General features: G+C 38.6%; 1 protein-coding gene across 1 annotated transcript in view; it reads left to right on the top strand.

Moving 5' to 3' along the window:
• The window catches only part of DACH2 (dachshund family transcription factor 2), a 986,384-nt gene that overhangs the window by 819,186 nt on the left and 152,330 nt on the right, over nt 1-14,868 (top strand). The window lies entirely within an intron of this gene.

The raw sequence follows: 14,868 nt of genomic DNA, 5'->3' as shown, positions 1-14,868 counted from the left end.
GCTGGAAGAAGCACGTGCTGGAATCAAGATTGCCAGGAGAAATATCAATAACCTCAGATATGCAGATGACACCACCATTATAGCAGAAAGTGAAGAGGAACTATAAAGCCTCTTGATGAAAGTGAAAGAGGAGACTGAAAAAGTTCGCTTAAAGCTCAACATTCAGAAAACGAAGATCATGGCATCTGGTCCCATCATTTCATGGGAAATAGATGGGGAAACAGTGTCAGACTTTATTTTTCTGGGCTCGAAAATCACTGCAGATGGTGACTGCAGCCATGAAATTAAAAGACGCTTACTCCTTGGAAGAAAAGTTATGACCAACCTAGAGAGCATTACTACCTAAGTTGCTTACCACTAGTAAGCAGAGACATTACTTTGCCAACAAAGGTCTGTCTAGTCAAGGTTATGGTTTCTCCAGTAGTCATGTATGGATGTGAGAGTTGGACTGTGAAGAAAGCTGAGCGCCAAAGAATTGATGCTTTTGAACTGTGGTGTTGGAGAAGACTCTTGAGAGCCCCTTGGACTTCAAGGAGATCCAACCAGTCCACTCTGAAGGAGATCAGCCCTGGGATTTCTTTGGAAGGAATGATGCTAAAGATGAAGCTCCAGTACTTTGGCCACCTCATGCAAAGAGTTGACTCATTGGAAAAGACTCTGACACTGGGAGGGATTGGAGGCAAGAGGAGAAGAGGACGACAGAGGATGAGATGGCTGGATGGCATCATGGACTCGATGGATGTGAGTCTGAGTGAACTCCGGTAGTTGGTGATGGACGGAGGCCTGGCATGCTGCAATTCATGGGGTCGCAAAGAGTCATACACGACTGAGCGACTGAACTGAACTGAACTGAATGAATTCTTCAGACTATGCCATGATAATTCATTGTATTTTGATGATGGAGGGTATTTCTTCACTTTTGGATGACTTTTTTTTTTTAATAAAACAAGTTAAACTCAAAACACTTTGGATACAATTTATGTTTTAAAAGATGTTAGAGCTTGACTCTTGGATTGCTATGCCATCTGAGATTAGCAGACTGTGAAGATTTTGAAATTCCAAAGCGACATGAACATGCCAAAGAAAAAAATCTATCTTAATTTGTCAAGGTGGAGAATGAAAATTTAAAAAGTATTTAGGTATAATTCAATGTCTGACATTGAAAATAATTTTTATGTAAAAAATTCCAATAGAGTTGAAGCAACAGGGTTTACATTATAAATAATTAGAAATCACTATAAAAACTATAGTTAAATATCAATATGCACGTTTCAAAGGCTAAAGGAGAAAGAACATGTTGTATGCAAGAATAATGGACAGTCTTTATAAAACTTGAATAGAGCACTAAAGAACAAGTAAAACTGAAGGGGGAGGTTGAAGATAAGAGTTTAGCACCAAGTGAACCAAAGAGTAAGAAATTGGAGTGTAGATACTGTTCATGAAACACTGCTGCTGCTGCTGCTAAGTCGCTTCAGTCGTGTCCGACTCTGTGCGAGGCTCCCACCAGGCTCCCCCGTCCCTGGGATTCTCCAGGCAAAAATACTGGAGTGGGGTGCCATTGCCTTCTCCAAAGCATGAAAGTGAAAAGTGAAAGTGAAGTCACTCAGTCGTGTCTGACTCGTAGCGACCCCATGGACTGCAGCTTACCGGGCTCCTCCATCCATGGGATTTTCCAGGCAAGAGTACTGGAGTAGGGTGCCATTACCTTCTCCGTCATGAAACACTGAGGAATCAACCAAAAGGAAACACAGAATTCGTGGGAGATAAGGTTTGATAGTTAATATGGAGGGCTTCCCTGGTGGCTCAGACTGTAAAGAATCTACTTGCAACGCAGGAGACCTGGGTTCCATCAGTTAATATGGGAATAAATCACAGACCACAGTGAATGGGTAGGCAATAAGCATATCATAGGAACCCTTTGAGAGATTAATCTGAAAGTAGTGTAGAATGATTTAAATGGAAATGATATAGGAAGAGAGAGTAACAAGCCTTAAAATAACTTTCATATTTCCTCTACATATTTCTAATTTGTAAACAGTGTTTATTGTAATTAAGGTAATAAGGATGTCACACTTACTGTCAATTTTCACCAGTGTTTAAAATTCTAGTCAACTGTGAAAATGTGAGGTATGTATGTGGGTCAATCAAAGTGAAGAAAATATTCTTGGCAAGATCTAATATTTGGATTTAAGCTTCTGCAAAAATCAATAAAATCATAAACCATAAACTGAGTTTTATTTGAAATAAACATTTCAACTGAAGACTCAATCTAATTATTTCACTTTTACTAATACTAGTAACTCTTTAATTCTACATAGCATAACAATGTGTGAAAATGGCTCCAGCTTTCTGTCATCTCCTTTCCTACTATCCAAAGTTTCATGGTTTTTGCTACTTTTAGATGTAGGCTGTTTTACCACCTGAGAAGACATGCTCTGACTTTGTCTGACTTGTCCATCCCCCACCACCTGTACCTCTATGTTCAGGGTAACCCTAAAGTCAGGGCCTCTACAACATTCCCAGTCCAATGAAACCCCTTGCTTCCATAACTATCAACAATTTCCATATCCTGCTACTAAATATGCACTGATGGCTATATCCTTTAGGTCTAATATAGAACTCAGAATGAAGCTGATTTTTCCCCATGGACAAGATTGTTTGTAATTGGGAGTTTTAAAGGACGTGTGGTTCTACCTACAGTTCGGATATCCTATTGGTTTAACTCTATTTTTGTTGGTTTAAAAAGATAGACATTATAAATGACAAGACTGATAGGGAAAATGCATTTTTCATTTGGAAAAACCTACTCACCAATGAAACTTTGTACACATTCCAGGTGGAAATCAAGGGTTGCCTAATAGTAATACCACTTTGACAGGCAACAAGGTGGAGTCATAAATAAATTCTCCCAACAAATAAAATTATTATTTTCAGTCACTATGCTGTACATTGCATCTCCAGAACTTATTTATCTTATATCTGGAAGTTTTTATATTTTCACCACCTACCCATATTTCATCTATCTTCCACCCTCCATCATGGCAACTGCTAATAATATTCTCTGTAACTATCAGTTCAAGTTATCTAGATTCCACATATAAGTGAGATAATACAGTATTTGTCTTTCTCTGCCTGACTTTTATCACTTAACATAAGGTCACTTGCCATCAAGGTCCATCCAAATTGTCTCAAATGGCAGAGTTTCCTTTTTTTTATATATGGCTGAACTATATCACGTTTTATTTTTCCATTCATTCTTTGATGAAGACTTAAGTTGTTTCTATGTCTTGTCTACTGTAAATAACAATGAAATGAACATAGAGGTGCAGGTATCTTTTGAAGATAGTGCTTTCATTTCCCTCAGTTACTCAAAAGTGGAATTGCTGAATCATATGGTAGCTCTAATTTTTATTTTTTGAGGACACTCCATACTGGTTTCCGTAATGACTGGAAACATTCTCACCAACAATGGATAAGCATTCCTTTTGTAAATCACATCCTCTCCAGTACATTTCTTATCTTTTTTTTTAATTTTTATTTTTACTTTATTTTACTTTACAATACTGTATTGGTTTTGCCATTCATTGACATAGCTATCCTAATGGGTGCTGGGAGGGATTGGGGGCAGGAGGAGAAGGGGATGACAGAGGATGAGATGGCTGGATGGCATCACCAACTTGATGGACATGAGTTTGGGTGAACTCCAGGAGATGGTGACAGACAGGGAGGCCTGGTGTGCTGCAATTCATGGAGTCATAAAGAGTCAGACACGATTGAGTGACTGAACTGAACTGATCCTAATAGGTATGAAGTGATATCTCATTTTGGTTCTGATTTGCATTTCCCTGATGCTTAGTGATGCTGAGCATAGTTTTATGTACCTATTAGCCATTAGGATATCTTCAGAAAACTGTCTATTCAGTTCCTCTGACCATTTTTTAATAAAAATATTTTTTGCTGAGTTACATGATTTCTTTATCTATTTTGGATATCAATCCCTTATCATACATGATTTGCAAATATTTTCTTCCATTCCACAGGCTTTGGTGGTGGTTTAATCACTAGGTCCTGTCCAGCTCTTGCAACCTCATGGACTGTAGCCCACTGGGATCCTCTGTCCATGGGATTTCCCAAGCGAGAATGCTGGAGGTGTTTGCCATTTTCTTCCCCAGGATCATTCCCAACCCAGGGATCAAACCCGCTACTCCTGCATTGCAGGCAGTCTCCTGCACTGCAAGCAGATCCTTTACCACTGAGGCACCAGGGAAGCCCTATTGCACAGATTGCTTTTTATTTTCTTTTTGATGGTTTTCTTTGCTATACAGAAGCTTTTTACCTTGATGTAGTCCCATTTATTTTTGCTGTTGGTGTAAAATCCAAAAAATCATTGGCAAGACCAATGCCAAGGAGCTTACACTATATGTTTTCTTCTAGGAATTCTGTGGTTTAAAGTCTTACAGTCAAATCTTTAATCCATTTTTGCTTGCCTTTCTTGTATTGTGTAAGACAGTGGTCGAGTTTCATTCTTTATATTGGCTGTCCAGTTTTCCCAACACTATTTATTGAAGAACCTATCCTTTCCTTATTGTATACTCATCTCTTTGTTATAAATTGATTGATCCTATATACATATATTTATTCCTGTGCTCTATATTCTATTCCATTGATATGTATGTCTCTTTTTAGGTCAAAAAAGTACTGTTTTGATTACTAAAATTATTTTAAACACTAAAATATTGGGGGAAGGACTATTTGAGGTTAAAAAAAAGCAGTCACATACAAACCATACATGTCTTACTTCCACATCTTCTAAGGCCTAATTTTCTTTTTTTTATGATTCAGGATCATAATTATTTTTTCTTATGGGCTAACTTGGGCTTCCCTGGTAGCTCAGATGGTAAAGAATCCATCTGCAATGTGGGAGACCTGGGTTCGACCCCTGGTTTGGGAAAATCCCCTGGAGATGGGAACAGCTATACAGTCCAGTATTCTGGCCTGGAGAATTCCATGGACAGAGCAGCCTGGCAGGCTACCATCCATGGGATCACAAAAAGTCGGACACAACTGAGTGGCTTTTTTTTTTTTTTTTAAATGGGCTAACTTGCTGGGAAATCAGCATTTCAGTTTTCTTTACTCTTCCTTGTATATCCAGTAGACAACTATAATTTTTACTGTCTCTGTGACTGCTTTTAATAATGTCCATTCTCACCTACCTACTTTTTGATAGTTGAAATCTGTTCCATTCAGAATCTTCTGCTGTGGGTCTCTAACTGTTCAATATGCCCATTTACACAAAGCCTCAGATTCCTCCAAAATAGACCATTTACTCACTCATTTCTTCCATTCATCTATTCATGCTTTCATACAACAAATACTTATAGAGCTCTTTGGTATATGTTGCGATGTTATAATGGATAAGACAACAATGGCCATTGTCTTCAGGAACCTCACAATACTTTTACACATTATTACACAGTTTGTGTGATCTGAAGGTGAGGAATAAAGGTTTCTTGGGGAACACTTCTAAGACCTGGAGTTCAAGGAGAACTTCCTGGAAAAAATGACATCTCATTTGCAACCTGAAGGATGAGCACCATTAGCTAGGTGTTAGAGCAAAGATAAAATTTATTTCCAGAAAAAAAAAAAAAAAAACTCTACTTCTGTTCCTTAAAATCCTTCTCTTTTCAGTATCTTACTATTCTAGGATAAAATAAGACTAAAATATTCTCATCTCTATTTTTCTTTTGGTTTTCTCTCCTCTGTGATCCACTATTTCTCAAATATTAGAGATGACCCCCAAATACAAGGTACTCACCCCAAAGTCCATAGGGCTTGAAAGGTTCTGAAGGCCCTGAAAACTTCCCTTTTTTCAACGCTCAAACATCTTCCCAAATTAAGTCACCCTTCCTTATTTCTTATGATATTTGCAACTGTGAGAAGAAAAATATGTGTTTTATCCTCTATCCTCAATGATGAGGAAGACCAGTTTTACCTTAAATGACTTTTACCATAGCAGACATTTGTATAGGCATTTGATAAGTTGTCTTTACCTTTTCATTTAATGTTAACTATCCAACATGCTTATAAAGGAACATTGTTTTTTTTATTTCTATATTAGTTCAGCTCAGTTCAGTCACTCAGTCGTGTTGGACTCTTTGCGACCCCTGCTAAGCATTATTTTTTTTTAACCTTAAAATTATTTTATTACTAGAAAAAATAATAAAAAATCTCCATCATATTAATTTTAACTTTGTGAAAATATATCTATAAATTGAGCAACTTTAGTCATCCATTAAAGTCATTCAGGTACTCATAATCACGAAAAGCTAAACTTTCAGATTTTCAAACTAGCAATATGCATGCTTAATTATGAATTTTTGTTGTTGTTGTTTCCAACTCTTTTTGTGTTTCTTTTTTTTTGCCTCATATTTATTTTTTTTTAATTTTAAAATCTTTAATTCTTACATGTGTTCCCAAACATGAACCCCCCTCCCTGCTATGCATTAGTGGAAAAAGAAAATGTTGATGGAATGACATCTGAAGTTCTGTCACAATGCAGCCAACATTTCAACACACCTAGAATGTCAATTCAGACTCATTGGTATCATTAAAATTCCATGACCTGTTAGCATGAGCCGTTGGACATAAGTTTGTCAGTTCCCTCAGTGTTGACAGAAGTAGTACTAATTTCTCTTACAACTAAACTCTATGTGAAAACAACAGTATAATATACGGACTAAAAGTAAAGTTTCAGTTCAGTTCAGTTCAGTCGCTGAGTCGTGTCCGACTCTTTGCGACCCCATGAATTGCAGCACGCCAGGCCTCCCTGTCCATCACCAAATCCCGGAGAACACTCAGACTCACGTCCATCGAGTCCGTGATGCCATCCAGCTATCTCATCCTTGGTCGTCCTCTTCTCCTCCCACCCCCAATTCCTCCCAGCATCAGAGACTTTTCCAATGAGTCAATTCTTCCAATGAGGTGGACAAAGTACTGGAGCTTCAGCTTTAGCATCATTCCTTCCAAAGGAATCCCAGGGCTGATCTCCTTCAGAATGGACTGGTTGGATCTCCTTGAGTCCAAGAGACTCTCAAGAGTCTTCTCCAACACCACACTTCAAAACCATCAATTCTGCGGCACTCAGCCTTCTTCACAGTCCAATTTTCACATCCATACATGACCACAGGAAAAACCATAAACTTGACTAGACGGACCTTAGTCAGCAAAGTAATGTCTCTGCTTTTGGATAAGCTATCTAGGTTGGTCATAACTTATCTTCCAAGGAGTAAGCGTCTTTTAATTTCAAGGCTGCAGTCACCATCTGCAGTGATCTTCGAGCCCCCAAAAATAAAGTCTGACACTGTTTCTACTGTTTCCCCATCTATTTCCCATGAAGTGATGGGACCGGATGCCATGATCTTCTTTTTCTGAATGTTGAGATTTAAGACAACTTTTTCAGTCTCCTCTTTCACTTTCATCAAGAGGCTCTTTAGCTCCTCTTTACTTTCTGCCATAAGGGTGGTGTAATCTGCATATCTGAGGTTATTGATATTTCTCCTGGCAATCTTGATTCCAGCTTGTGTTTCTTCCAGTCCAGTGTTTCTCATGAGGTACTCTGCATATAAGTTAAATAAGCAGGGTGGCAATATACAGCCTTGACGCACTCCTTTTCCTATTTGGAAACAGTCTGTTGTTCCATGTCCAGTTCCAACTGTTGCTTCCTGACCTGCATACAGATTTCTCAAGAGGCAGGTCAGGTGGTCTGGTATTCCCATCACTTTCACAATTTTCCACAGTTGACTGTGATCCACACAGTCAAAGGCTTTGGCATAGTCAATAAAGCAGAAATAGATGTTTTTCTGGAAATCTCTTGCTTTTTCCATGATCCAGAGGATGTTGGCAATTTGATCTCTGGTTCCTCTGCCTTTTCTAAAACCAGCTTGAACATCAGGGAGTTCACGGTTCATGCATTGCTGAAGCCTGGCTTGGAGAAATTTGAGCATTACTTTACTAGCGTGTGAGATGAGTGCAATTGTGCAGTAGTTTGAGCATTCTTTGGCATTGCCTTTCTTTGGAATTGGAATGAAAACTGACCTTTTCCAGTCCTGTGGCCACTGCTGAGTATTCCAAATGTGCTGGCATATTGAGTGCAACACTTTCACAGCATCATCTTTCAGGATTTGAAACAGCTCAACTGGATTTCCATCACCTCCACTAGCTTTGTTCGTAGTGATGCTTTCTAAGGCCCACTTGACTTCACATTCCAAGATGTCTGGCTAGAGATTAGTGATCACATCATCATGATTATCTGGGTCGTGAAGATCTTTTTTGTACAGTTCTTCTGTGTATTCTTGCCACCTCTTCTTAATATCTTCTGCTTCTGTTAGGTCCATACTATTTCTGTCCTTCATCAAGCCATCTTTGCATGAAATGTTTCCTTGGTATCTCTAATTTTCTTAAAGAGATCTCTAGTCTTTCCCATTCTGTTATTTTCCTCTATTTCTTTGCATTGATCACTGAAGAAGGCTTTCTAATCTCTTCTTGCTATTCTTTGGAACTCTGCATTCAGATGCTTATATCTTTCCTTTTCTCCTTTGCTTTTAACCTCTCTTCTTTTCACAACTATTTGTAAGGCCTCCCCAGACAGCCATTTTGCTTTTTTGCATTCTTTTCCATGGGGATGGTCTTGATCCCTGTCTCTTGTACAATGTCACAAACCTCATTCCTTAGTTCATCAGGCACTCTATCTATCAGATCTAGGCCCTTAAATCTATTTCTCACTTCCACTGTATAATCATAAGGGATTTGATTTAGGTCATACCTGAATGGTCTAGCGGTTTTCCCTACTTTCTTCAATTTAAGTCTGAATTTGGTAATAAGGAGTTCATGATCTGAGCCACAGTCAGCTCCTGGTCTTGTTTTTGTTGACTGTATAGAGCTTCTCCATCTTTGGATACAAAGAATATAATCAATCTGATTTTGGTGTTGACCATCTGGTGATGTCCATGTGTGGAGTATTCTCTTGTGTTGTTGGAAGAGGGTGTTTGCCATAACCAGTGCATTATCTTGGCAAAACTCTATTTAGCCTTTGCCCTGCTTCATTCCACATTCCAAGGCCAAATTTGCCTGTTACTCCAGGTGTTTCCTGACTTCCTACTTTTGCATTACAGTGCCCTATACTGAAAAGGACATCTTTTTTAGGTGTCAGTTCTAAAAGGTCTTGTAGGTCTTCATAAAACCATTCAACTTCAGTTTCTTCAGCGTTACCGGTTGGGACATAGAATTGGATAACTGTGATATTGAATGGTTTGACTTGGAGATGAACAGAGATCATTCTGTCATTTTTGAGACTGCATCCAAGTACTGCATTTCAGACTCTTTTGTTGACCATGGTGGCTACTCCATTTCTTCTGAGGGATTCCTGTCCACAAGAATAGATATAATGGTCATTTGAGTTAAATTTACCCATTCCCATCCATTTTAGTTCGCTGATTCCTAGAATGTCAATGTTCACCCTTGCCATCTCTTGTTTGACCACTTCCAATTTGCCTTGATTCATGGACCTGACATTCCAGGTTCCTATGCAATATTGCTCTTTACAGCATTGGATATTGCTTCCATCACCAGTCACATCCACAGCTGGGTATTGCTTTTGCTTTGGCTTCATCCCTTCATTCTTTCTGGAGTTATTTTTCCACTGATCTCCAGTAGCATATTGGGCACCTGATGACCTGGGGAGTTCCTCTTTTGGTGTCCTATCTTTTTGTCTTTTCATAGTGTTCATGGGGTTCTCAAAGCAAGAATACTGAAGTGGCTTGCCATTCCCTTCTCCAGTGGACCACATTCTGTCAGGCCTCTCCACCATGACCTGCCCATCTTGCGTTGCCCTGCAGGCATCACTTGGTCTCATTGAGTTAGACAAGGCTGTGGTCCTAGTGTGATTATATTGACTAGGTTTCTGTGAATATGGTTTCAGTGTGTCTGCCCTCTGGTGCCCTCTTGCAACACCTACCATCTTACTTGGGTTTCTCTTACCTTGGGTGTGGGGTATCTCTTCACGGCTGCTCCAGCAAAGCACAGCCACTGCTCCTTACCTTGCTTTACATTTCTCTAAACTGCACAGATATTAGCCTTGTGAGTAAAATACTGATTTCTAACTTACCATTCCAAGAATTTTAAACATCAAGGTACTGGCAAATGACATTAATATTTTGTTTTGCTTAATTTTTTCATGCATTCAATATGAGCAAATTAAGATTATCAGCAAGTAACCACTGATTCCTAAATGTGATATTAAAATTAATTAAAAATAATCCAAACATTGCCTTTGTGTAACTCTTATGTGAAACAAGCTGCCAGAAAATATCTCTAGGTGATAAATATTCCTATGTCAAGGATACCAAAGAGCTCCATAATAGCAATGTTTCTCAGTGGAAAGTTCTTTCATGTTGTATATATTCTATATCTGAGGGAGCCCACAGTGATGAATACAGAAAGGACCAAAATGTGTATTTGTGCCTGCAGTACAGAGAAATCATTTGTGAAAGTGCTGCACTCAATATGCCAGCAAATTTGGAAAACTCAGCAGTGGCCACAGGACTGGATAAGGTCAGTTTTCATTCCAATCCCAAAGAGAGGCAATGCCAAAGAATGCTCAAACTACCACACAATTGCACTCATTTCACACGCTAGTAAAGTAATGCTCAAAATTCTCCAAGCCAGGCTTCAGCAATACGTGAACTGTGAACTTCCTGATGTTCAAGCTGGTTTTAGAAAAGGCAGAGGAACCAGAGATCAAATTGCCAACATCCTCTGGATCATGGAAAAAGCAAGAGAGTTCCAGAAAAACATCTATTTCTGCTTTATTGACTATGCCAAAGCCTTTGACTGTGTGGATCACTATAAACTGGAAAATTGTGAAAGAGATGGGAATACCAGAACACCTGACCTGCCTCTTGAGAAATCTGTATGCAGGTCAGGAAGCAACAGTTAGAACTAGACTTGGAACAACAGACTGTTTCCAAATAGGAAAAGGAGTACGTCAAGGTTGTATATTGTCACCCTGCTTATTTAACTTATATGCAGAGTACCTCATGAGAAACACTGGACTTGAAGAAACACAAGCTGGAACAATGATTGCCGGGAGAAATATCAGTAACCTCAGATATGCAGATGACACCACCGTTATGGCAGAAAATGAAGAGGAACTAAAAAACCTCTTGATGAAAGTGAAAGAGGAGACTGAAAAAGTTGGCTTAAAGCTCAACATTCAGAAAAAGAAGATCATGGCATCCGGTCCCATCACTTCATGGGAAATAGATGGGAAAACAGTGGAAACAGTGTCAGACTTTATTTTCTGGGGCTCGAAAATCACTGCAGATGGTGACTACAGCCATGAAATTAAAAGATGCTTACTCCTTGGAAGAAAAGTTATGACCAACCTAGATAGTATATTCAAAAGCAGAGACATTACTTTGCCGACTAAGGTCTGTCTAGTCAAGGCTATGGTTTTTCCAGTAGTCATGTATGGATGTGAGAGTTGGACTGTGAAGAAGGCTGAGCACCGAAGAATTGATGGTTTTGAAGTGTGGTGTTGGAGAAGACTCTTGAGAGTCCCTTGGACTGCAAGGAGATCCAACCAGTCCATTCTGAAGGAGATCAGCCCTGGGATTTCTTTGGAAGGAATGATGCTAAAGCTGAAGCTCCAGTACTTTGGCCACCTCATACGAAGAGCTGACTCATTGGAAAAGACTCTGATGCTGGGAGGGATTGGGGGCAGGAGAAAAAAGGGGTGACAGAGGATGAGATGGCTGGATGGCATCACCGACTTGATGGACGTGAGCTTGAGTGAACTCCGGGAGATGGTGATGGACAGGGAGGCCTGCCATACTGCAATTCATGTGGTTGTAAAGAGTCGAACATGACTGAGTGACTGAACTCAACTGACTGATAGATAACTCATTCCCTTTGCTGTACACCTGAAAATACATGGAAATATGGCTTCACTATACCCCATTAGTTTTTCTGTAAATCTAGCACTAAATGGCCTTCAATTCAGTTCAGTTCAGTTCATTTGCTCAGTCGTGTCTAACTCTTTGTGACCTCATGAATCGCAGCACACCAGGCCTCACTGTCCATCACCAACTCCCAGAGTTTACCCAAACTTATGTCCATCGAGTCGGTGATGCCATCCAGCCTTCTCATCCTCTGTCATCCCCTTCTCCTCCTGCCCCCAATCCCTCCCAGCATCAGGGTCTTTTCCAATGAGTCAACTCTTCGCATGAGGTGGCCAAAGTATTGGAGTTTCAGCTTTAGCATCAGTCTTTCCAAAGAAATCCCAGGGCTGATCTCCTTTAGGATGGACCAGTTGGATCTCCTTGTAGTCCAAGGGACTCTCAAGAGTCTTCTCCAACACCACACTTCAAAACCATCAATTCTTTGGTGCTCAGGTTTCTTCACAGTCCAACTCTCACATCCATACATGACTACTGGAAAAACCATAGCCTTGACTAGACGGGCCTTTGTTGGCAAAGTAATGTCTCTGCTTTTGAATATGCTCTCTAGGTTGTTCATAACTTTCCTTCCAAGAAGTAAGCATCTTTTAATTTCATGGCTGCAATCACCACTGCAGTGATTTTGGAATTACTGATCAATTTTACCAAACATTTAAAAATTAGCATCAATACTTATCAGACTCTTGGAAGAAACAGAAGACTGTAGAACATTTCTTAACATATTGTATGAGGCCAGTATTAACATGATAACAGGTCCGTATGAAGACACCATTAAAATAATATACAAATCAATATCCCTTATGAACATAGATGGAATCATTCTCAACTAAATAATAGTGAGAGAGTCATTTCTTAGGCAGGTTGATAAGAAGTCTAGGGGTCCCCAAGAAGAGAGGGGTCTGGAATTCTCACGGAGGAAGAAAGGACAAACTTATTTTCCTTTTCTACATTCCTTAGGATTATATAACAACAATGTATTATGCCTGAGGACGGTCTCTGGATTAAACCTTCTGGCTAATTCTGTTATCTTAAAATGTAAATTATGGGAGTAGGTCTGATGAGGTCTTTACAACCTCCAGACATTCTTTGGATTTACTGGAGTGTCTATAACTTCATTGCTAACACTAACAAGCGGGCACTCTTTCTGCCCCCTTCTGATGCCTATGTCTGAAGCTTTCTCTATCTCCTTTATACTTCAATAAAACTTTATTACACAAAAGCTCTGAGCGATCAAGCCTTGTCTCTGGCCCCGGATTGAATTCTTCTCCTCCGGGGGCCAAGAATCCCGGCATCGTGATTCAACAACAACCTTTCAATAGAAACTTGAACCCAGCAGCATACTAAAAGAATTATGCATCCTTACAAGTGATGTTAATCTCAGACATGCAAGAGTGACTCCACATAGGAAAATAAATCAATGTAATAAAACATAATAGATCAAAGGGTGAAAAACACGATTATCTCAATTCATGCAGAAGAGACTTTTTTTTTTTACACAAAATGCTATACCTTTTCTTGATGCAAACACTCAGAACTTTCAGAATAAAAGTGTACTTCTTCAACACACTGTAGGGCACTAACAAAAAGCCCAAGGCTAACATCATACTTAATGATGAAAAATGAAAACCCTTCTTATAATATCAGGAGCAAGACAAGAATGGTGCTGTTCTACATTGCACTTTAAATTCTATCCAGATAAATTAGAAAAGAAAAAGTAATAAAAGGCATTCAATTTGGAAAGAAATAAGCAAAACTATTCCTATTTTCAGTTGACACTTTTATATACATGGAACGATCCAAGATTTCATGACAAAACTACTAGATTTAATATATAAATTCAGTAAATTTGTGGTATGCAATATCAACACAGAAAAATCAATTCTATTCTAAACAATGAATAATCAAAATGAATAATCAATGCATAATCAACAATGAATAATCAAAATGAAATTGAAGAAAGTAACCTCAATACAAAGCACTGAAAAGATCCAAACACCTAAGGATACAATTAACCAAGGAAGTGAAAACATGTATACTGAAAACTAGACAATACTTTTTAACAAAACCAGAAACCTAAATATATGGAAAGAAAGTCCATCGTCATGGTTAGGAATATTAAATTTTCTTGAAGTATTAGCAATATTCTGATAATCTACAAATTCATACATCCTGTGTATATTCCAACAGCCTATTTTTTTTTAATATGGAAAAGCTAGTCCTCAAATTCATGTGGAATACAAGAGTCTCCAAATAGCCAAAACAGTGTTAAAAAAGACGAAATTTGGAAGACTTTCTATTCCCAATTTCAAAACTTACTACAAAGTTACATTAATCATGGCAATGTAGGAATGGAAAAATGATATATAGACAAATTAAATATAAATGATAGTCCAGAAGTAAACCCATACATGCATGGCCATTTAACTTTTAACAAGGGTGCCAAGTCCATTCAGAGGGTAAAGAATAATGTCTTAAACAAATGGTGTTGAGATAGAAAGCTAATTTCTACATGAAAAAGGATAAATTTGAATCCCTAGGCACATCATATAAAAAAATTAACTGAAAATTTATTGAAAGCCTAAATATAAGAGGTAAAACCATGAAATTCTTATAAGAAAACTCAGGAGGCAAAAAATCACATAACTTTGATGTGGCGATACATTCTTAGATATGACGCAATAATAGTGTGCTAAGGCTACCATAACAGAACACCACATCCAAGGCAGCTAAAACAACAGAAATTTATTTTCTACTATTCTATTTGCCAGAATTTTGAGATCAAGTTGTCACCAGTGTTGGCTTCTTCTAAAGCCTCTCTCCTTGAATTGTAGATGGCCATTTTCTCCCTGTGTTT

This window comes from Capricornis sumatraensis, chromosome X (assembly GCF_032405125.1).
Source record: "Capricornis sumatraensis isolate serow.1 chromosome X, serow.2, whole genome shotgun sequence".
In the NCBI taxonomy this organism is placed as follows: domain Eukaryota; kingdom Metazoa; phylum Chordata; class Mammalia; order Artiodactyla; family Bovidae; genus Capricornis; species Capricornis sumatraensis.
This window is presented reverse-complemented; position numbering and strand designations above follow the sequence as displayed.